Raw genomic sequence first — 25,114 nt, 5'->3', positions numbered from 1 at the left:
ATATGGAATAAACAGTGAAATCTGTCTCACTCAAGAGATCAACAAAATAGTTGCATCTAAAGATCGAGCACTATTGTACATAAAGGGACTGATCGTCTCTCACTTACACCAGTGAAAATCACGAGCAGAACCACTGAAGCCATCATTTACACCAGTTTTAAACTGGTGTGAAAAAGGAGACAGAACCAATATAACTGGGGCTATTTTGGTGCAATCTCTTGAAAGGATATTGCTTAAAGATGGTCTTTTGTACCAGTTTCACTTGTGTAGTGAACAAACAATGTTGAAATTGCTTTTTAAAAGTACCAAAACTGGAAAATACTATCCACTGATCGCACACCCCTAGTTGTCACCCCACACTGGAACCCATACAGCATTAAACAATTACAACCCTTACTTGATGAGAACCACATCCTGAAAGATAGCTTTCTCCAACCCTTCTAGCCTCCAGTCAACCCAATCAATCTTGGCAACCACATCATTAGAAGCTAGCTCTCCACAGAGCAGGACACACCAACTCAAAGCAGCACCAGACTCATAACAACAGATGCAAAACTTGCAGCCATATCTCCATGGCTATGATGATCAATACCCCCCACAATACAGCCTTTCAAGATCCATGGGTCCTATGCATGCCGACCACAACATGTAGTATACCTCATCCAATGAATCAAATACCCCCACAACAATTATGTGTGTGAAACTAGACAATCACTACATTCTTGAAGGAACATGTGCAAAAAAATAGAGACAGAAACACCCTATCACCTATGGATGAACATTCGTTCACAAAGAGATAACTCCACATCTGACCATCCTCAAAGGAAACCTGCATACCTTCAAATGATGAGTCTGGAAGCTTAAATTCATAACTCTGCTAGACATTAAAACTCATCACTTCATCAAGACACTGGATTTATGACTCATTATAACAATCTGTAACCCACTAACCTTCCTTTGCTCTACAACTGCAGCATTGTCAATTGACCACTTCATCTTAACTGGTTCTCTTGCAGCTTAGACTACGGCCTTGGCTACACTTGAGAATTCACTGCGCTGCCGTGGCAGCACTGTGAAGCGTGAGTGTAGTCGCGCCGCCAGTGCTGCGAGAGCTCTCTCGCAGCGCTGCAAGTACTCCACCTCTCCGAGGGGAATAGCTTGCAGCACTGCGAGCGAGCGTGCAGCGCTGCAGGTGCTGATTACACTGGCGCTTTACAGCGCTGCACTCGCTGCGCTCGGGGGGGGGGTGTGTGTTTTCACACCCCTGAGCGCAGCAAGTTGCAGCGCTGTACAGCGCCAGTGTAGCCAAGGCCTTAACAATCTGTCCCATCTTATATTCAGCTGTGACACTCTGATTACCTTTTCTAAACGTGAAGAAGAGTTCTGTGTAACTTGAAAGCTTGTTTCTCTCACCAACAGAAGTTGGTACAATAAAAGATATTACCTCACCCAACTTTCTCTCAAAACTTTTGCTAACACTTACAGATTTAAATACCCTTTTTAATGAGAACAGTTACACAGAAATAACAGACCTGATTCTCTCACTCTTCCACCTATCTGAACACTTTTATAACTCCATTGACTTCAGTAGAGTTACTCCTGAGTTAAGCCCTGATTCAACAAAGCACTTACTTAATTTTCAGCAAGTGAGTGATCCTATCTCTATTCAGCAAAGTGCTTAAGTATGTGTTTAAAGTTAAGCAATATGCTTAAGTCCCATTGGAGTCAATGATACTTAAGTACATGAATAAAGTTAAGCATTTGCTTAAGTGCTTTGCTGAATTCCTATTGGGAGGGTTACTCGTACTTAAAGTTAAGTGAGCGTAGAAGTATTTTGCTGAATCATGGCCTTAAACTGGTGCAAGAGAGAGGGGTCTTGTGTCAAATTACAATATTTAACAAACAAAAAACATCATAGGCCTGTTATTTTATCTGGATAGCACAGTATATGTCTCGGCAGTATGCAACAGTTCCAGAATGTTTTGCCTGTGCACACATGTGTAACATTTACAATCTAGGAACTCCTTGGATACTACTTAGTTTCTCTAGGAATTTTCAAATATTTGTATTCTTAGCTGTGAACTCCTTGTATGGAAGCCATTACCATACATAACTTCACTCAGTCTGGCCTTGTCTCTGCACAAACTTGCAAGGTATAGTTAGAGTGACTTAGATAAACTGGTGCAAACTCCTGTGTGGACACTCTTTTCTCTGTTTTAGAGTGGTTAACTGCTGTTTAGCTTAAATCAATAGGAATTGATTTAAACTAATTCAAAATTAGCCTGAGTTAAACCAATTAGGAGCATCCACGAGTTTAAAATCACAATTTCCGTTAAACTACTTTCCATGTAGATAAACCCTACCCTTGGCCTTGAGGGGCAGTAAGTGCATGCGTTCTAATGAACTCATGCAGGAGGCAGACATAATCTGTCTGCGACTTGCTGAAGAGTACAAGGGAACCCTGCCTGTTGTTGTTTGTGATAGTGTGCAATTTCTTGACAATGGGTTACACCAGATCTTGTCTGCGTGACTTTAACTACCTTGCTTAGAAGATGGCAGATTTTCTTACACATACTTCATGTTCTGCCTATTCTAAACCCACTTGAACATCATGGATTTGTATGTTTGACTTGACTTCAAAGATGATTAGGTCAAATAAGAAAGAAAAGAAAGGGAGCAGAGCGGAAAAAATCCAGTGAAAGAATAAATTGCAACATTGAACAGGGAGTAAAAGGAAAGTGACACACAAATAGGGTGAGACAGCAACAAGATGAGGGACAGAAAAAAATAAATGAAAAATATGTGCAGCCTTCTAAAGGGTGAAAATGCACAGCAGCCAGACACATTGCAGCAGCTGGTCTGGGGCATGGAGAGGCAGAACCCCTCTTGGGGAGGTGAGGGGGGGAAGAAACCATTTAAAACTGCCCTGTGTGTCTCTGTCTTTTTAACAGTACTTGGTGTCCCACTGGCCACACTGTCCTCATTCTTTATTGGAGGCAGTGTTGAAGAAGCTTCCAGTTTTGTTTTTGTAATAATAGGACATGAGATTGAAAACAGGCAGAGGCTACCAACAGCTGCTGAAAGCAGGGGCGACTCCAGGCGGCAAGCCACGGGGGGCGGCCTGCCTGTCATCGTGAGGGTGGCAGTCAGGCTGCCTTTGGTGGCATGCCTGCAGGAGGTTTGCCGGTCCCACAGTTTTGGCAGCAATTCGGCAGTGGGTACGCCAAAGGCGCGGGACAGGCGGACCTCCCACAGGCATGCCGCTGAATCTGCATTACCAGCGGACCTCTCGCAGGCATGCCGCTGAATCTGCATTACCAGCGGACCTCTCGCAGGCATGCCACTGAATCCGCGTTACCAGTGGACCTCCCGCAGGCATGCCGCTGAAGGAGGCCTGACTGCCGTGTTTGGGGCGGCAAAATACATAGAGCCGCCCCTGGTTGAAAGGGTATATTGACTCTGTATAGGGAAAAGGAGGGAGAAGTGGTCTGAAGAGTCCAGGAACGTTAAAATGAAAGTCAGACAAAAATTGATTTAAGCAAAATGTATTGAAATTAGTAGAGAAATAGTGATCACAAGCTTTTCACTATTACCGGTAATATAAATAATAAGAATTGCTGCCCCTTACTATCCAACTACACAATCTTCTGCAGAGCGAAAGTATATGGTGTATACATTTTCCCCAAAACCATTCCTGACAATGTGGTGGTTTTTTTTTTTTTTAAACAGTATAAAATTTGAAATTAAAATCTTATATAATGCTTGTATTCGGCCAACTACATTCATGCACTTCCTTTGCCACTGGTGGACTTCTGTCTATAAGGTTCTCATGGTGGTGCCCATCACCACAGTATCTGAGTACTTTCTGTGACACTGTATGGAATCTGGGGGACACTTTAGGATATTATGAATACCAATATTTTAAAATTGCAATGAGCTATGCCAGATATGTCATGTAAAGTATCTGCAAAAATGTTATAATTTGCCAAATATGATCTTGTTTATATGTTTGTGTCCCCTTTGCATTATGGGTTATAGATATGTATGTATTTCAAAACTTGTGCTATGCTTCTAGGTGACATCCCCAGACAGTTTGGCATCAGCACTGTCTAGCCTGGTTGACGGCCCATTAAGGACCATCAGCTATACAATTGAGCCATTGAGAGAAAGCAAGGGATACACCTTATGACTCAGCAAGGTATGCAGGGGCATGCCTCTGGACAGAACTCTAAGGCTTCCAAGCCATGTGCTGGGAAGCTTGTGTTTGGAACAAAGGAAGCACAAGCCGCATGGCAAAATAATATAAAAGGCAGCTGCATCTTCTCCATTTGGTCTTCAGTCCTGCTGCTCACCTCTGGAGTATCCTTTCTACAAACTAAGCTCTGAACAAAGGACTGAATGACCCATCCCAAGCTGTGGATGTGAGACTTTGAAGCCAGCAAATTCACTAGTAATGCTAGGAATCTGATGGACTTTGAAGTCTTTGTATGTATGTGGTTGTCTGACCATTTAACATCTCTCTTCTTGTTTTTTCTTGTTTCTTTATAATGAACTGTTAGTTTTAGACATTAAAGGATTGGCTGGCGGTGTGGTATTTTGGGTAAGCTCCAAACCTATACTTACCTGTTAACATAGCTGACCCTTTGGGGTCAGAAAAACATTTTGTTTATAGTGAGCAGGGTTCCAAATAGCTTCTCACTGTACTGGACCTATGTGCTGATGGGGAGCCAGAGAACTGGCATGCAATAAAGAGGGCTGTGTGATTTCTTTTTTGCTTCTTGATAACCAGTGTGGAAGGTCAGAAGCACAGTTTGTGACTGGTTGGGGAGTTTAATTTCAATGTTACCCACCAGTCTTGGGAGTATCTGCTCTCCGTTGTGCAGCCTACTGTGACCGTGGCATTTCCAGTGCGGGCTGCCCCAGGCACACCGGTCACATCTTCCATAAGTAAGAACAAAACAATTAATTTCTATGTTCTTCCCTACAGACAAGCAAAACATGAAGGTGCAGGTTCTGTCTTTTGTGGCCATGAGCCTTCTGCTATTGGTGGATAGTTTCATTGCTCCAGTGGAACTTACCCATATGGGTGGCCATGGTTATGAAAAGAGTGTCTTTCAGGTAGCTCCATGGAGGGCTTATCAAAAACTTGAAGTTTACTCTGTATTAAATGAGGAGCCAGCACAGAAAGAAATCTGTAGCACTCTTTGCCTTCAAAACGCTTTTAGGGCACGTCTTCACTGGCAACGTTAAAGCGCTGGTGTGGCAGCGCTTTAACATGGCTTGTGTAGTTGCGGCACAGCGCTGGGAGAGAGCTCTCCCAGAGCTCCAAAAAAACCCACCTCCACAGGGGGAATAGCTCCCAGTGCTGGCACTTTACAGCGCTGAAACTTGCAGCGCTCAGGGGTCTGTTTTTTCACACCCCTAAGTGAGAAAGTTGCAGCACTGTAAAGTGCCAGTGTAGGCAAGCCCTTAGACACTACCAGTCTATCCACCTTTTGCATTATATCAGTGCCTCAAGCTGATCTCCTTCTCCTCGCCATCAATAAATGTGAGAATTCTCTCCCATTCCTTCACCCCATTGAAAGCCTCCGGGCTTAAAGCTTTCTAGTGAACATTCCTCTTCCTTTATTGACTCATCAGCCCAGCAGACTTGTGACCTTCAAAGGGAGACTCTGAAGGAAACAATTCCTAAGTGAACAAGAGTCTAAGGCAGGCCTGCACAACATGCGGCCCGGGGGCCGCATGCGGCCAGTGTGGGCTCACTGTGCAGCCCATGGGGGGTGAGTAGGCAAGCGGTGGGTGAGGGAGGGAGGCTAAGGAGGCGAGCGGGAGGGTAGTGGTGAGGGGGGCAGGTGAGCCGGCGAGCAGTGAATTTGTGGCTGACCTGGTCTACGGATCTGGTCTGGCTCCCATCCCCTCTCCAAGAGTTGCAGCTGCCTGGAGGTGCCTGCCTTCCATGCCTTCCTCATTCATACATCATTCATTCAACAGGGCAATTGATTACAAAGTGGGGGGGAAGATCTTATTCTACTTCTAGCAAAAAGACATTTTTCTTTTACCTTAATTATACTACCTTAGGAGCCCGCTATAACATATTACAAAGGTTCAATACCACTGTTTTGGTGGGGCGGGCGAAGGAGGAAGGAGGGTTTGTTTCTGTGGGGCGGGCGGCGCAGGGGGGTGTTTCGGGGGGGCTGGGTGGCGCTGGGGGAGGGGTTGGCAGCGCTGTGGGGGGGGGGTTCGGCGGGGCCGGGGGGGTTTCGGCCCTCAGCTGTTTTCTTTGGAGTAATTTGGCCCTCGCCGCTTTACGAGTTGTGCAGGCCTGGTCTAAGGTAACCAAGGGGGTCTCGTAATTTATTTATTTAGAGAAAATGTGAAAGGCATGTTCACAGTTTGACTCTGGGAATGGGCTAGCTGTTTTTAAAGAAGTACCAATCAAAGGAAAAGGACAATGCAAAATTCTGTCTTTCTCCATTGTCTTAAATGGAAAAGGTAGAACATTTAAAAGTATTAATTCATGCATTCAGTTACAGTAGAAAACAATTTTTGATAATGTCCTGATTTGAATAATTTAATCCTTTCCACTAAATTCTACATGAATAGCTTGTATTTACATGGAAAATTACTTCAGAACAAAGAGTAAAGATGACTCACATAGAAGAAGCTTGCTTCTGTAATCAGCAACAAAATAAGCTAAAAAACACCTCTAACTCATATGATATAGCTGCATTTGTGTGCAATCAACCAGGGTTTGTCATTCTGCTATTGCTACTGTTAAAGCATTTTCTAAATTCTGTCAGTATCTATTCATATGGCACATATGACATCATCTTGGCTATATGCCAAACCCAAAGAGCTGCTTGCAGTTACTCACTCTGTATTGATGCAGCAGGTGTACTGGAAATGTCTGCAATGACTTCTTGGAAAAAAAAATACCCCTAACATAATACCCATTGACCCTGCAGTTGAATGGATAACCCAAGTTACCAATAAAGATATGTTGTTTAAATGAAAACTTTTCTGCCATTAAGATGGCAGGATCTCACTGGTATTATCTGCAAAGTTTTGACTAAATATGCTCCTTCTAGCTTGTCTCTTTCACTTTCATCAACAAAAAAATTAGGACAGGACATTTTCTAAATAGAGCTAGATCCAAACCCAAAATTTCAGAAGCAAGCACCCCAGACTTTGCTGAATGTGGAGCCATACACAAATGTGGCAATGGCCCATTTTCTTTTTTCATAAAGAAGAACAGGATTACTTGTGGCACCTTAGAGACTAACAAATTTATTAGAGCATAAGCTTTCGTGGGCTACTGCCCACTTCTTTGGATGCATAAGAAGTGGGCAGTAGCCCATGAAAGCTTATGCTCTAATAAATTTGTTAGTCTCTAAGATGCCACAAGTACTCCTGTTCTTTTTGCGGATACAGACTAACACTGCTGCTACTCTGAAACCTTTCTTTTTTCATATTATTTGCCTATTTATGTATTACTAATACAGTTTAAGGACAGGAGGGATCATGAGATCCTTTAATCTGAACCTGACTTTCAGTATATCGCAGATCATCGAATTTCAGCCAGTTACTGCTGTTCTGAGCCCAGTAACGTGTTCTGGAAAATCAGATTTTCCAAAAAGGCATCCAGTCTTGATATGAATAAATCCAAAAATGGAGAATTCACCTCTTCCCTTGGTAGCTTGTTTCAGTGGTTAACCACCCTTTCTGTTAAAAATTTGTTTCTTATTTCCAATTTGAAACATACTGTATTTATAACAGCTTGAACTTCCCTCTGAAATCAATGGGATTTTTTCCAATGATTTTAATGGAGTTGGATCAGGCCACAAGGGCAGTGTAATGATCGACAGAGAAACCAGATGTACTTCTTAGAGGGTGAACGTTTCAAAGCAGACTTGCTATAAAGTTACAACACTGAGTATTCTTCAAAGGATATTTTCTCTCCACTCCTTTTTTCACTACGTTCTTCAACCTCATGAAATTAAGAGGAGAAAAATCTTCCTAAATCAGTAGCATTTAGCTCAGCCATCTCTCTTCCAACCTGGCATGCTTTTTCTCCAGTACAAATTCCAGTAAATATTTTTATTAAATAGAAAGGAAAAACTATGATGGATGCCAGAAACTCTTTCCCACCCAATAGCCCAAACCACAGTAATTTTATTAAATGTATTCATTTTCCCATATCATAATGCATCAGAGACAGTGTGACGCTCTGTACCTCAGGGGAACACCCAGCACCCCCATGTTCATCCTTGTAAAATTATTGTGTGGTATCCAATGCAAAGTTTGTCATTTTGGGTGTCTTCAGAAGGCTCATGATGCATTGAGCATAATTGTTATAGTGATGTTATAGTAATTGTTACAGTAAGGTTATAGGTTATAATTTCATGTATATAATTATGAGGCTGAAAATGTATCCCCATGGCTTAAAGCAAGCCCATGCAAAAACTCTCCAAGAACAGAGGCAGTTCACACCTCATCAGGGCATGTATGGGACAAACCCAGCCCAGCCTAACAGGAACAAAGGATGCTGGCCTAGGAAACAACAAAAGGATCAGTTAGGCCCTCCAGGAAGTCACCTCCTTCATTTGGTCAGTTTGGAACTGCAATGAGGTAATGCTCACCTGACTCTGAAGGGGGTGGGGGGCAAAGCCAAGAGGGAAGAAAGGACATGATAAAAGGGAGAGACATTTGCCATGCTCTCTCTCTCTCTCTCTCTCTCTCTCTTCCGCCTACTTCTACAGTCACCACGCCAAGTGACTGAAATGTTGATCAAAGGGGAAAGCCTGGGTGAAAAGCAACCAGCCAGCCTGTGGTGAGAAGCATCTGTTTGAAAGGGCATTGAAAGTGTTAAGATCAGCTTTGAATGCGTTTTGCTTTTATTTCATTTGACCAAATCTGACTTGTTGTGCTTTGACTTATCATCACTTAAAAATCTATCTTTATAGTGAATAAATCTGTTTGTCTGTTCTACCTGAAGCAGTGCATTTGGTTTGGAAGCATGTCAGAGACTCCCCTTGGGATAACAAGCCTGGTACATATCAATTTCTTTGTTAAATTGACGAACTCATATAAGCTTGCAGCATCCAGCAGGCATAACTGGACTCTGCAAGATGGAGGTACCTAGGCTTGTGTCTGGGATCGGATATATTGGGTAGTGTCATTTGGTTGCAAGTAGCTGGGAGCAGTTTACATGCCAGATGCTGTATGTGAACAGCCCAGGAGCTGGGGTTCTCAAAGCAGAGCAGGTAAGGCTGGCTCCCAAAGTCAAGGATTGGAGTGACCTAGCAGATTACCGGTCCAGACAACACCAAAGGGGAACATCACAGACCAATTAAAAGAAATCAATAAAACACAATGGGAGGAAAAAATGGTTAAATTTTGTAAATGGCTGACAAAAGAAGTGCACAAGGCATAGAAATGCGCAATTCAAAGTAGAATTGATAAATAATGCAGGAATCTGTACGTACATTTAAAAGTCATAAAGCTATGGTACAGATACTGAGACCCTCAATGTCATCTATGCAATGTGTATCTAATAAAAGAATAGCATATATCCTGTTTATCTCTTATGCACGAGAAAAAAGACCTCTTAAGATAGTAGAATGCCCTAGACACTTGTCATTCCTGGTCATTAAGGGCCAGCTTCTATTGTAAGTTTGCTAGGATCTTATCATTAAGCACTAGTAAGTGGGTTTTTTTGTTTTGTTTTTTTAAACAAAGAGCTGCATTTGAGGGTACAGGTTATTTTCTTCTGATGCTACTCCATTCACTCCCCAAAGATTCCATTAGATCCTTGTGTTTAACTTCTGCCCTTCCATAGAAAAGTTCAAGGAAGGGGAAAAGTTCTGGGGGGAAAAGTACCAGGTTGATTATGCAGATATAGTGTTGCATCTTCTCATCTTTCTCTGAGACAATGGATTAGCAATGGAATGGAGTGGACAGGGATATGGCATTGAAACTACATGGAGTTGAAGAGTATGTCTACATTGCAATTAAAAACCCATGGCTGGCCCATGCCAGCTGACTCGGGCTCACCAGGCTTGGGCTATCAGTCTGTTTAACTGCAGTGTAGATATCTAGGCTCGGGCTGCAGCCCAAGCTCTGGGACCCTCCCATCTCTGTGTCCCAGAGCTTGGGCTGCAGCCTGAGCCCGAACATCTACACCCCAATTAAACAGCCCTTTAGCCTGAGCCCTGTAGGCCCAAAACAGGCCAACTGCAGGTTTTTAATTGCAGTATAGGACTTACCCAAAGGGTTCCCTGAGGAATCCAATGGGCTTTATGACCCTAATAATAGTCAGAGGCATAAAATGATGGCCATACATTTTGCTGATGCCAATTGAACCCAAAAAAGAAAGATCATACTTCAGAAAATATAGCCCAAACGTTTTAAAGGCATCATTAATAACTTTTAAGGCCCTCATGTTGTCCAATATTTAAAATAACTGTTATTATTAATTTGGCTTAAAATGGTATAATTCATATATTGGTATAAAATCTTCCTCTGAATTTCCTGTCTTTTCCCCCTGCATTATAGTGACTACTTGTTCTCAAAGGCTCTGGTAAATTTTCAAAGTCTAGGAAACATCTGAGTTAGCTCCCTTCTTATTTGCAACACTGAAATCATATTATAACATATAATAACATCTGCTTTTTTGTTGGGATTCTCTTCCACCCCAAGCAGAAGTTCCACAACTGCCAAAAATTCATTAAATATATTTTTAACAAGAGAATATCAGTCTTCTTCCTATTTTAATCCCTGTGGTTTACCTCCGTTTAGCTAATTTTCCAAACTTTCCAGGGTAGTACATGACCAGACAGTATCTCAGACAGACATAGATTCAACATTGAATATTCTTTATAATTGCAGCATTTTGACAAATATTAAATTTGCTTTTTCATACCTGTTCTGAATGCAGGATTATATATTTTTTCTAATATACTGTCTGGCAATTTGATAACAGTGTTTACAAGAGAGCCATGATCAGCAAAGATACTCTAAGACCAAGAGCATCAGTTGTAATCCCTTCTTATATCTCAATAGGATAGAACAGGGATCGGCAACCTTAGGCACGTGGCTCGCCAGGGTAAGCACCATGGCAGGCCGGGTCAGTTTGTTTACCTGCCGCGTCCGCAGGTTCGGCTGATCACAGCTCCCACTGGCTGCGGTTCGCCACTCCAGGCCAATGGGGGCGGCAGGAAGTGGTGGCCAGCACATCCCTCATCCCGCGCCACTTCCCGCCACACCCATTGGCCTGGGACAGTGAACCGCAGCTAGCGGGAGGTAAACAAACCAGCTTGGCCCACCAGGGTGCTTACCCTGGTGAGCCGCTTGCCAAAGGTTGCCGATCCCTGGGATAGAAGAAGGTAGAGGTGAAAACCCAGAATTAGCCTACTGACACTTAGGCTTAAACTCCTGGGATAACACTCCATTGCTCTGGTTCACTTCTGCTCTTTTTATCTCTCAAAGTCTTGCTGCAAAAGAACTCTGGAAAATGTTCAACTTTTCCTCAGATTACTTTACACATCAAGTCACTCTTCACGGTTTTTACCTCAGATCTTTTTTTCTGCTAGATCCTCCTACACCAGGAGGAGTATTAACTCTAATACTTCTGGGGTGAATGCCTGGCCCTACTGAAGTCAAAAGCAAAACTCCTATCGACATCAACAGAGCTAGGATTTCAGCCTTAGTTCTTACAAACTATTTTTCTACCTTCTATTCACTCCTTTGTCCTTATTTTTCACTTTCACCCTCCATCTTTTTTGCATCCTTCTTCATTGCCAAATCTCTCACTCACACACACACACACACACACACACACACACACACACAAGTCTAATTTTCTCTAGTGTTTCCTTCTTAACTACTTTTTCTTTTTTTCATTGCTTCCATTTCTCTTACATTTGGGCAGATGGGGGTGGGAGTGTCTATTTTCTGTATTTAAAAAAAAAAATCAGCATAGTTCTTTTACTAGACTGGATATATCCAGGGTCTAAATTTCAGGCCAAGTATTCGTATAGCCAATACAAACTGACATTTGCCCACACCTCAGTGTTAGCTGAATATTTATTAGAACCCCATGTAGTGAGCATCTTTATTCTCTTGCCTTGTTATTTTCATGGGGTTTAGGCGATTTCTAAAAGAGTGGTGTGTAAGAATACAAACCAAATATCCAGATCTTTGCACATTTTTAGTTAATGATGCCCCAGACTGATGCAATGGGAACATTCCCAAAGGAGAGTTCACTGGAAGGATGCCCACCCTCCCTTCTCTTTATGGCTCTTTGATTGGAGATGGTTGAAATAGCCATTGTTTTTGAGAGGGCTCTCTAGTGTGTGAATTGTTTTGACTGCCAGTCAAGGCATGATAACAATGTATCCTTAGTGAGTGATCCTTAGATAAAGTAGACAGAACTTGTCTGAAGCAGGAGACTGCAGTTATGCTCAGGAATGTAAACAAGTGGGGAAAATACTTGCCAGCTTGAAATTGTGACCTATTGTCTGCCTCTCTCAAGGGCAGAGGTATAATACAGACAGGAGGAGCTGCTCACTCCTGGGGCAATGAGCAGTGGGGCTGGGTGAATAGCAGATTATGTGTATACAGATAATATTTGTCAATCAGGTCTCCTCCTCTGAAACTGAACTGAAAAACCACTTCTCCCCACAATGGGACTGGAACTCTTCCCTCAAAGGAGATGCCTCCCACAAAAACATTCCTCCGTTACTTTAATCACCTTCCTGGGACATCCAGCTGCCCCCACCTTTATTCTGGCTTCTTTAGGGAGCAGCCAGGAGCCTCCATTCTGATTCCTCCCTCTCCCTGAAAATCACAGGAACAGCATACAGGTTTCAGAGTGGTAGCCGTGTTAGTCTGTATCCGCCTTCCGGTTTCCTTGATCTTCAGCAGCATTGGGCTGCTGCTGCCCTAGAACTGGAGCTCTGACAACTCTAAGGACAGAGGGCCTAAACAAATTCCTATTCTTCCATGGGTATTTGTCCCCTAGTTGTGGGATCTTCTGCCCCTGTTCCAGCTGACACCAGGGGGAAAGGGCAATGGAGTTAGGGTGACCAGATGTCCTCACTTTATAGGGACAGTCCCAATTTTTTGGGTCTTTTTCTTATATAGGCTCCTATTACCCCTCACCCCCGTCCCGATTTTTCACACTTGCTGTCTGGTCACCCTAAATGGAGTTCTCCTTCTCTCTCCTCCCTTCCTGTCTCCATCAATATTCATGCAAATCAGCAAATGTACTAGTCCTTTGGCCCTTACTTATCAAATGGAGAAAGAGTCCTACCATTTTTGCAAAACCTCAAAGTCCTTTATCATCGTTAAGGAGGAGAAATTTTTGCTAGTACAAATTGTACTAAACCTGAAAGCAATTATTTTTTTGGATTAACTGAATTTTTAACCCCTGAGGCCTGATTATCAGAATGGGCCTCCAGCGCAAAATCCTGAGCTCAGTTATCTAGTGCTAAGTTGTCAGTACAAACTCAGGGTTGAATCTTTTAAAAATTATGTGACATCAGGGGTCAGCAACCTCTGGCACATGGCTCGCCAGGGTATACACCCTGTCGGGCAGGGACAGTTTGTTTACCTGCCGCATCTACATGTTCGGCCAATTGTGGCTCCCACTGGCCGTGGTTCATCACTCCAGGCCAATGGGGGCTGCGGGAAGCCGCAGCTAGCACATCCCTCGGCCCGTGCCGCTTCTCACAGCCCCCATTGGCCTGGAGCGGCGAACCGCGGCCAGTGGGAGCCATGATTGGCCGAACCTGTGGACGCGGCAAGTAAACAAACTGGCCCAGCCCGCCAGGGTGCTTACCCTGGCGAGCCGTGTGCCAGAGGTTGCCGACCCCTGTACTACATACATAAGTAAGAACTGAACATGACGTGCTCACAATGCATGCTCCTATATACACCCTGGAAAGTCAGGCTCTCATGTTAGTTTCAATCTGGGCACACATTTGTACAAGCATAAATTCATGGGTATTTCTGTGCTTCTGAAAAAATGCAGTATGTTACAGCTGCACATTTAGAATGTTCACTGAATGAGAACATGCATTGTCAGCTATAAAACAGAGTAGGCAATTTTTAGTTAATTAAATGAACAGCTTAGCAATTCAATTTGATTTGCTCAATACAAGGTTTAAAAACTGGAGTATAACGAAACTGTAAGAGAGAGAAGAAAGAACATTGAGACATTAGAAGGGTTTGTCCTTTAACTTTATTAAGAAACCGCACTTTTAAAAAGATGAAATTAAGGGATATGTTTATCAAATCTGTATCTTGGCAAAATGGGTGTTTGATCTCTGAGGCATTTAAAGCGGATTTTGAGTGAAGGAAAAAATCTTCTTTAGAATTTCAGACTTGTCTCTTGAATGATCCTCAGCCTTTACAGTTTAAAATTAATTACATTAATCTGTCCTCCTTCCCACTTAGGTTTGAGATCTACTGAGTTCTGCAATTGTGTATGAGAGGTTGCTGTGTGTCAGAGCTGAATGGGAAAGGGCTTCACTAGTGCTCCTTATTAATTCTATCTATTTTCAACATTCCCAAAAGTGTGCACAACTACTGTGAGTGAGCACACATAGCAAGTGGTTAGACTATATGTTGCCTAACTGGACATTCATACACAGAAATACCCAATTTGCATGTTCAGTAAAGTAATTGATCTTGCTAATTATAGGTTCACAATTCCTCATACATTTTAGCATGGCCCTAGGCTTTGGGCATGGGGGTTGAAAATCAGATCCTAGGAATATCTTTTCATATGTTTCAATTTCTCTCTCTCTTTGTGGCAGTGCTGCCATTCCAAAGGCAGCTTTCTCAGCTACAAGGTTGGGGGGTTAAATTAATTGTCACAAACACAAGGTGCTGCACATGTTCAGTGTCCTAGCATAGCATGGTGAAGAGACACAACATCCTTGCTATGCTGAAGAGCCATATGGGGCTTGTTCTCCCATCATAACACTGTAACTCAATCTTATTTCCCTCCCACCACACACACACCACCATCACCACCATTCCCCAGCTTCCAGCAGCTACCTGTGGCCAATGTCTAGATGGACAATCCCAGAATACCAGATAAAAGTACTGCAGTTTTTAGCTACAGTAAGGAGTCAAGGTTCCCTCCCATGCAACACAAAGTTCTTTCTCTGCAGACAAACAACTGAAAAAAGCAGCTAACTGTATTCAACAAACTGGAAGGAATTCAGAGAGGAGCAATAAAACATTAAGGCTCTGGAAAGACTGCTATATGGGGAAAGAATAAAAGAGCTAAATACTTAGCTTTGGCATTGAACAACTCAGAGAGATAATACCGTCTGTCTCCATGTATTTGAATGGCATAAATTGGAGACTTAGTTAGGGTGAAATACAGTTAGAAGTAATTGGTTAAAATTAATACTAGGAAGATGTCAGATCTAGAGAGAAGTTCTGAAATAAACAATGAAGTTCAAGAAAGCAATAAAAATTGTAAAAGTTAGGGCAGATAAAAGAGGACTAAAGACAGCAGACAAAAGGGAAAGGGGAGGGATAGAAAACCTTCTTAAGATCAATAACGTGTTTTTGCTGATTTTTCCCAAGGGTTGTGAAAGGGGAGTATTTGTATAAATCTATGACTGATTTTTGAATCCTACTGGGGACTTCAATCCAGGGCCGGCTCCAGGGTTTTGGCCGCCCCAAGCAGCCAAAACAAAACAAAACAAAAAAAAGCCGCGATCGCGATCTGCGGCGGCAATTTGGTGGGAGGTCCTTCGCTCCCAGGCGGAGTGAGGGACCGTCCGCCGAATTGCCGCCGAATACCTGGACGTGCTGCCCCTCTCCAGAGCGGCCGCCCCAAGCACCTGCTTCAATCCAACTCTACAATTAGCCAAGCCTTTTTTGCATTTCTTATAATGGTACTGTATATATGCTCTCAACAAAGCCCACCACACACACATGCCTGGCTGCTTTTTCACAGTCTGTTGGTCATGAAAGGTTAATAAATCAGGTGGGGGGTGGGGGGTTAATATTTCTTGTCTGAATTAAAATGATCATATATCTGATATGATGAATCAAAGACCACACTGGCTCCAAAAGAAAAATGTAGGTTCTTACAAGCAAAATTTATATCTTTAAATCTTACGGACTCAGTTTTGCTTCCATACAAACTTCGCCTTATGTCATGGGTGGTGGAACAATTTGTATAGTGGGGGGTGCTGAGAGCCATTGAACCAAATGGTAAACTCTGTATATGTTGGAAACCACTTCAAGCCAGGAAGTGCAGCAGCACCCCCATCACTCCTAGTTCCGGCATCTATGCCTTATATAGGTGGGGAAATGGTTTTTATTTCTTTGAAGCTGAGGCTTTTCTTTGTGTAATTAACTTGTAAAGATAGCAGTGAGTCTGATACTAAAGGGGAGCTATCCAACTCACTGCTACCTCAATTTGATTGAGTTTGAATGTATTTTAAAGGCTATTAATATTTTTCCTAATAATTATTCTAGCAATAAATTAGCAGTATGACTGACTTTAATTAAGTTTGATCTGATTTTAAATTAGGTATTTTAATCTTTTGCTATGCTATTTTGTAAAAGCCTGGAATTGTTATATTTACTGTTATTAATGTGTCCGTCTTCTGGTTTTTAGATCTCTGACATCTTTAGATTTTCTTCATTTTAACTCCACTGTTTCTTTTGAAGCCTTTCAAATGTATTCAAGGTTTTGAGCATATCTTTTTTCCAATATTATTGAATCTTAACTGAAATGTGAGTCTTGATTTTAGTTATTGAATGATGTATCTTAAAATGGTAAATCAACTTTTTTAAAACAAATGAAAATTTAGCTTGATTAAGGGGGCAACCTTTAATAACAATGAGACAGACACTTTGGGCTGTAGAATAGTCCTTCTGGGTAATCAGTGGAATCTCCACTGCTGAGACATTTAAAATCATTATTGGACAAAGCAATAAAACTATACTATAGGGATCATTCTTTCATGCACAAGGAGATGAAAGAGATGACCTAATAGGTTTAATCTAGCTCTAAACTCAGTAATTTCAAGGCCCTTGGGTCCTTACTCACACTTCTTTTTGGAAATTCAGCCCTATCCACCATTAAGCAGAAAGGGCTGTTACAAGAATGGTCTGTTCCCAAATCAAAGTCTTCTGAGCCACCGATCTGTTTTCCTGTATAAAAAACATATTTTACTTGAATATCTGTAGAATTTGGGTTTCAAACCCACAGTATTTGTCTAATTCATATTCATGTACATCCCTTCTATGGTCCAGTAAATGTCTTGCTAAAACTCTTAGTGTGGCGGTTATATTCAGCAATGCCACTAGAGAAGTAGAGCACATCATGGAATTGGCCACCTTATTTCCCTGAGAGAACCTGCTTCAATATATGGAAAAAACCCTCATGGATCACATATCCCTAGTTGTCACCTACCACCCCATACATGATATCATCAAACAATTACAGCCCATACTTGATGGGGACCACATCCTGAAATAAATCTTTCCCCAACCTCTTCTTCGGGCCAAGCTCATCATCAGAAGCAAGCTCCACACGGACCAGGACACACCAACTCAAAGCAGCACCAGACTCTGCCATAACAACAGATGCAAAACCTGTAGCCATATCTTCATTGTTACAATGATCAATACCCCCACAATATCACCTTTCAAGACACCTGGGTCATTTGCATGTCTATCACATCATGCCGCCTCATCCAGAGCATCAGATGCCCCGACAACAACCATGTAGGGAAAAGCAGATACTCTCAAATGAGCTCACACAGAAAAATGAGAAAAGACAAAAACTCCATGTCACCTGTGGGCAAACACTTCACAAAATGATCATTCCATATCTGACCTCTCAGTCCTCATCCTCAAAGAAACCTGAACAACACCTTCAAAAAATGAGCCTGGAAGCTTAAATTAATTTACTCCTTTGGACACCAAAAATCTTGGACTCAGTAGAGAGACTGGTTTTATAACTCATTACAACAATCTGTAACCCACTAATTCGCCTTTGTCCTGATTGCAGACATCTCAATTGCCCACTTCATTTTGAATGGTTTCTTGCAACATGTGTTAACTCCTTATGCTTAACAATCTGTTCCACCTCATATTTATCTGTGACACTGAGTACCTTGCCCAGACTTGAAGAAGAGCTTTGTGTAGCTTGAAAGCTTGTCTCTTTCACTAACAGAAGTTGGTCCAATAAAAGATATTACCTCATCCACCTTGACCTCAATGGGATATTTAATTTGTTCATGTTGCACAAGAAAATGCCTGTGTATGGGTTTCTCTGTGTGTGCATGCAACAGCTATTTGCGCTCACATTGCACATGCAGAGTAAATTACCAGGTTTGAAAATTTGGGCCACACATTCAAACCCATCAGACTGGAACAAGTTCTCTGAGTTAAGTTCAAACCATCACACCTCCATACATACAACATAAACAAGAAGAGGCAATGAGATTTGAACTGAAGACTTTTGACTCTCTAACATAGAAAACACTTTATGTGAAGGAAAAGTGTCCGTGGGTTGGTTGGCAGAGGGAACTGCCCCATATAAGAAGTTCATTATACTGCAGGTGCTGGTACATTGTATAGATGCAAATAAAATAATACAATAGACGTCTCACATTGGAAAAGTTTTGGTTTTCACTATGCTTCCAAACCAAGACAGCTGTTTTGTTCACGCAATCACTCTGAACCTCTATTTATTTATTCATGGTAGTGCCCAGAGGCACCAGCTCCCTTGTGCTAGGCACTGCACAAACTTAACAAAAATGTGATCCCTGTCCCATAATACTTACAGTCCAAGCCATCTCTGGGCATGTCTTCACAGCGTTTTGGGACAAGTGGGGGTGAGCCTCTCAGCCTGGATCAACAGACTTGGGGTAGCGGGGCTCATGTTAGGGCACTAAAAATAACTGTATAGATAGAGCTTTGAAGTTGTGCCTCAGGCTGGCACTCAGGATCTAAAGCTTAGCGAGAGGGGTGAGCTTCAGAGCCCAAGCTGCAATTTCAAAGAGCTGTGTCTATACAGCTATTTTTAAGAGCGCTGGTGTGAGCCTCGCTAGCCCAAGTCTGTTGATTTGGGCTGGGAGGCTTGCTCCCACTCACTCCAAAATGCTGTCGTACTCTATGAGACCACAGGCAACAGGTAAATAAAACAAACATATGGTGAAAGCACAAGGAAACAAGGAAACTATACTCATTGGTATGAAAAGCAGTGGACTCACCAGCTGCCTTACAATTGTCAAGGTTTTTGTTGGCATCACCGCAGAAAAGAGGAAATTGAAGGAGAACGTAAGATGGCCTTAAAGATTTCTCTAACTGAAACTTCCCTACAGCGAGTGCAGCTTGTTGTACTTCTTGAATTCCTTTAAGAAAAGGGAATCAGTTTATTTCTTTATGTTTCTCTGGGGTAGTTTCTCAATTATTGTAAACTTGTGAGCTACACCAATTTACACTAACTGAGGTTGTGGCCGTCTAAGTTTTATCTGTAAAATATCTAATAGGGTTAATTCTTATGTGGTTAAACACAAACTTTGTCTTAGAACGGGTGTTTCCTACCACTGAAAAATAACAGGAAGTTTCTGTAAATCATTAAAATAGCTAAAGAAACTAGACTAATGGTTTTGGCAGAGAGTGGACAGAAAGAGGGAGAGAGAGAGAGAGATTCTCTGGATTAAAATAATGCATTTATATAAAGATTATTTTAAAAGCTAGCATCTTATTTTTAAAAAGTCCCATGCTTTATTGGATGTTTAATTCAAAGAAGGTCAGTCTAAGGGTGAAAATGTGACCTCATTTATACCTAATCCAACCCACTGAACTCAGCTGGGTTGCATGAGATACTCATCAAAGCATAATTTGGCCCTAAGCCTTTTCAGTTTACAGCAAACATTTTCTTGTCATGGGTTTTTGTGTGGATTCTGTGGAGATAACATGAATGTAAAGTTGATAAAAACTAACCATGAAACTTAATTTTCATTGCACCTTTAAAAAAGAAACAAAGATTATGGATCAAATCCATAATAACAAGACTATGCATTGACAGATCATTATAAAAATCACATTGTGCTTGAAGACTCTTAGTTGTGTGATCGGTAAATCAGATACAAGCCCTACTCTCTTCACAGTCAAACTGGCTTGTTATAGAACTTTACAGCATCTCGGCTGGGCAAGCTGATCAATTCCCTCCCGTTTAACTGCAACAATTTGGAATGGTGACTTGAGGGCATGACATTCAAAATATCCACATGGGTTACAAAAAATGACTTCCATTTACACGCAGGTCCCAAAGGCCAAATCCTGAAATTCTTACCTCAGGGACTTTAAACACCCCTTCATTCCTTACACACAGAGGCAGATTAAGATTTCATGGGGCCCTTGGCCAGAGCAAGTGGGGGGGGGGCCTCCCCACCTCTTCCATTTGCAGTCCCACCCCTTCTGCCTGCGGCCCCATCCACAGACCCACCCTGTTCTACCCCTTCCCCCCCAGCCCCATCCCTATTCCACCCATGGCCCCACCCCATTCTGTCACTTCCCTCACTGCCCTGTCCCAGTTTCACCCACAGTCCTGCCCTATTCTGCCACCCCCCCCCACTACGGCCCCGCAACCCATTCGCTGCTTTCTGTCCCCCTCGCCAGGGCCCTGGGGCTGCAGCGGGGAGTGAGAGCTCCCCCAGCCCTGGGGTCGTGGCAGGGATCCAGAGCTCCTCCAGTCCCGGGGCCGCATCTGGGGTCTGGGTGCTGGGGCTTCTCCTGCTGTCTAGAGCTTCTGCTGGGAAATGGGATCAGGGTGTGGGTGCTTTCCCTGCCCTGCCCCACCTGCTGCTTGTTTGTTGGGGGCAGGGTGCCAATTTTTCTAGGGCCCCCCAGTTGGCCAGGGCTCCTGGGCATGGGCCCTATGGGCCCATTGGCTAATCCGCCACTGCTTACATACCCAAAATTTCTACTGACTTCAGTGAACATGTTGGGTGTGCTAGGAATAAAGAATCAGCATCCTCCTTCCCTGTCAAGTCAACAAAAATGTTGCCTGAGTAAGGATTGCAGGGCCTGACCCCAGATGTGTATCATTATGCTTATGGCACTGTTATGATTGTTATGACTTAGGGATTGTCCCAATCAAACTGTGACAACTAGCCTAAATGTTCATAATTGGGTTGTAATACTGGGGAATAGTTTAGTTTATAATTACATATTTAAATAACTTTTTTTTAAATAACCAATTAAATATATTGGCTGGGTGTATACATTATTCCACATCTGATATAGCATATATATTGTTATATATACACACGGTTACATTTGTATATAATAAACATCCTTTGTCTGTCTTGTAAATTTAGATTGTAAGCTCTTTGGGGGCAGGGACTGTCTCACACTAAGTCTTTGTACCATGAGCCCTAATCTCAGTTGGGGTCTCTAAGTGCTACTATAATACAAAAAATAATAATCAGTGATAAATTGAAAATCTGAATAATGCAAAAGCAGCAGCATTGTCCATCAGCTGGAAAGACTGGTCAAGGATGTTACTCCAGAATATTTTACTTGAATTGAGATGTCTAATGTTTAACAGGACTTCTGTTTTCATAAAACAACACACTACAGTAAAAAAGTTATTTTTTCTGAGAGACAATGTTTTTAGCCTCACCATTTAGCCTGAAATCCTGTCTGGTCCTTCTACCACAAGTGGACAAAATACAGAGGAAATGCCAAGTTTCTCCTGTTCAGGAAGGCTAGGCCGTAAAGAGCAGTACAAAGAGATTATGTTACTTACTGTGCATCACAAAGCAGCGGTCCTCAGGACTCTCCATGCCAGTGTACAGTGGGGCATTGTGGGTCAGGTGGAGAGTGACAAGGACATGGTCTTGTGGGTCTACACATGGCACTACAAACAAATACAGAGGGGAAGGCTACAATGGCTGTGGGGGCTGTTGTAGCCAGCACAGAGTGCCTAAGTGGGTGACCTGTGCTGGGCTAGGCATGATTCTGTTCCCAGAACCTCTCTGTTGCATCTCCACATAATCTATATTTTTTCAACCTTAAGTATAATTTAGTTTGGCTTAACACACAAATTGAATACATATATAAGTAAGTTGTCTTAAGATATATATTAATGCTTAATTCCTACCTCATGCAAATGCAAGGTAAACAGAACTGGGAGCTGCTTCTTCTAAATGGTGATTAGTCATACTGCCTATGTAACCACACAGTATTTATACTAGGAGTTACTACACTATCCCATCCTCAGGCTTGTGAAATATGTTTTACTGGTATATCCTGGGCCGGTGCTACCATTAAGGCAAACTAGGGGGTTGCCTAGGGCGCCAAGATTTGGGGGCGCCAAAAAGCAGTGCCCCCAATTTTTTTTTACAGTGTTCCTACGCCCCCTCCCCGAGCGCGCGGTCGCCGCTCCACTTCTCCCGCTTCCCAGGCTTGCAGCGCCAATCAGCTGTTTGGCGCCACAAGCCTGGGAGGGGAGGAGAATTAGAGCGGGGGTGGCATGCTCAGGGAGGAGGCGGAGCAGAGGTGAGCTGGGGTGGGGAGCTGCCGCACGGCTCCCGGGGGGTGGGGAACTGCCGTGGGGGAGGGGGGCGCCTCAGGTCGGGGGGGGGGGGTACGGTGGGGGGGGGCGCGTCAGGGCGGGGGGGGGGGGAGCTGCCGGGGGGGGGGGGGGGGGCGCAAGGTGGAAGTTTTGCCTATGGCGCGAAACTTCCTTGCACTGGCCCTTGGTATATCCATATACCCCTTGCTCACCTATTGGAATTTTTGCCACAGGCTTGGGCACTATTGTCATTGTACAACACTCAGCACAAAGCTGTTGCTCTCTCACCAAGGCTATCGCCACAAAGCCATTGCTGCTTTTTCTTCTTCACAGCAAATTTATCAATACGTTTTAAACAGGAGATGACAATAAAAACAGACAGATCTTTAACTGCAATAAAATGAGGGCAATTGTTCAGGATTTTTTTAAAGTGTTAGTCAGTACTTTTCATAATTGAGTGGATGGAAGTGATCAGAAGACTATTTGCCTTCAACAGCATCAACATGTCATAACTAAACACAGAAAGAAAATTAGTCCTTAACTAGGTTCAAAAGTCAGTAGATCTCTGCACTGAAGTTCAGACCCTTGCTTTATATTTTGCAAGCCTACCATGGTTCTTATTACAGGACAGCAAATAATTAATGAAGAGGAATCATTCATCATTTGAAAAATACGGTGGAATTTGCCAAGGAAATTATTCAAGACCAAACTGTAGTCCAGCAGTGCAAGAGGCAAAAGTAGATTTAGCAGAGCTATGTCACCCACTCGTGCTAGTGAGTGGGGAGAGTGCAGTGGGGTGTGAACTGGATGGAGCCGTGACTTGTGCCATCCCACAACATGCCAGTCAATGAAGCTGAGCCGGTGCACTGGGGAACATACACTGCACTGACTACAGGCTTGATTCTATTTACTTCCTCCCTGAGGTGGGGAAATAGGGAGAAAGATTGTGACACAGACACACAATCGCTCTCTCCTGGGCTGCTCTTGTGGCAAGGGTAAAATACATTGTCCCTTAGTCTGGGCACATGGCAAAACCATGATTGAGCCCTCAAGTGAATATATATTCACTAAAAATTCAATTAGTTCTGTAAGGAGGGCAAGTGATGAAAACAAAATGTATCAAATACATTCAAAACATGTTGTGAAATTAATCAAATGAATTATTTAACAAAATAGTATTTAATCAACTGTAGTTTTGCTAATAATTTCTCTTATCTTTTCTAGCATTATCTGCACCTTTCCTTGTCCATTTTCCATGGTAATAGAGGTTTAGATTCAGATTCAGTTCAGATGGTTAGAAGAGCAGAGTCTGAGGCAGTCTGGATTCCATTCAGATTGGATTACTTCACTGATACATGCAGTCCATCAGACTGACTAAAGTCAACATTTGTTGGGGCCTGGTCCTAGTACAACTCAACCCATTTAAATGATATGAGATCATTGAACCCTCTAAATAAAATACGTGCTTACTCTGGTAATATGTGGAAATGTTTTAGCAAAAACAAAGGTTAACATTCAGCAGCTGGCAGTATTTGCCTCAATCAGCAGTTATGCTGGAAGTGGGCAGAAAGCCTATTCCTAGCATTTGGATAGAAAACAAAATACTGTATGGTATAAGCATTTAAAATACTCCAAATCTAAACACAAAGCACACTGTAAATAGGGGTGTTCCTATTTTTATGTTATTGGCATATATTTTATTATATTGAAATACTTAAAGGGATCATTCCATTTCCTCTTCTCCCACCCACACAAAGAAACTCCCGAAGGATTCCCTCTACTACTGTATGTGGTAGAATATCTGTGAATTCAATACTGGTGCTACATGGGACACAACCACACCCCTACAGATAGAATTGTCAACAATTACTTATTAGTAAACAACATTATGATCATAGGACTCATCATCCTTCCGCAACCTACACACTCATTTATCTCTGCTCAAGTCAGTAATCCCACCGAAGTCAATGGAACTACTCACCAGGTCTTATTTTGCTTAGCTGGCTTCCAATCCTAAACTCCAATCTCCACTCCCTTGGGGTGACAGCCATCTCATTGCAACCCTGCTGCACTAAAGACTGACAGTGAAGTTGTAATTCATTAGTCTAATTTGCTAAATTGTCCATAGATAAGTCATACCAGATGTACATTGCTAAACGCACATCAGTATCTGTAGGGCTACTGTATATTGTCATGTGAATAAGGCTAGAAATCCACTGAGCATATCATATATTAGTGCAGTGCTTTTCTAGCCCGAAGAAGGGAGTTGTTGCATTGTTTCCAGCTAAGTAAAAAAGATACTGAAATTGAACTGGGAATATTTAGCTGCAGCCATGAGTCTGATTTTCCTTCCTCTGCTGCTTCCAAGATTACATTTTTTCACGTGGCAGCAATATTGTTTGAGTATTATGTTTTTCAAAATATCAAACACAGGGGTGGGGAAAGGGCTAATTTGGATTTTTTTTTTCATATTGATATTTAGTGAGAAAGGTTATTTGTTTTATACATCCAAATCATGGGGAGAGTTGGCACTCATTTTTTTCT

At 42.5% G+C, this 25,114-nt stretch overlaps 1 long non-coding RNA gene across 1 annotated transcript in view; it reads right to left on the bottom strand.

Annotated features, from left to right (window-relative positions):
• Window positions 1-24,758, bottom strand: part of LOC117879405 — a 31,233-nt gene extending 6,475 nt beyond the window's left edge. The window contains exons 1-2 of the long non-coding RNA XR_004646258.1: window positions 24,552-24,758; window positions 21,803-21,913 (exon numbers count right to left, since the gene is read on the bottom strand). This is a non-coding gene — a long non-coding RNA (uncharacterized LOC117879405). The remainder of the gene's footprint in view (window positions 1-21,802; window positions 21,914-24,551) is intronic.
• Between the last annotated feature and the right edge of the window lie 356 nt (window positions 24,759-25,114).

This window comes from Trachemys scripta, chromosome 6 (assembly GCF_013100865.1).
Source record: "Trachemys scripta elegans isolate TJP31775 chromosome 6, CAS_Tse_1.0, whole genome shotgun sequence".
Taxonomy (NCBI): domain Eukaryota; kingdom Metazoa; phylum Chordata; order Testudines; family Emydidae; genus Trachemys; species Trachemys scripta.
Note: the sequence above shows the minus strand (reverse complement) of the source record. Positions and strands in the feature narration are given on the sequence as shown.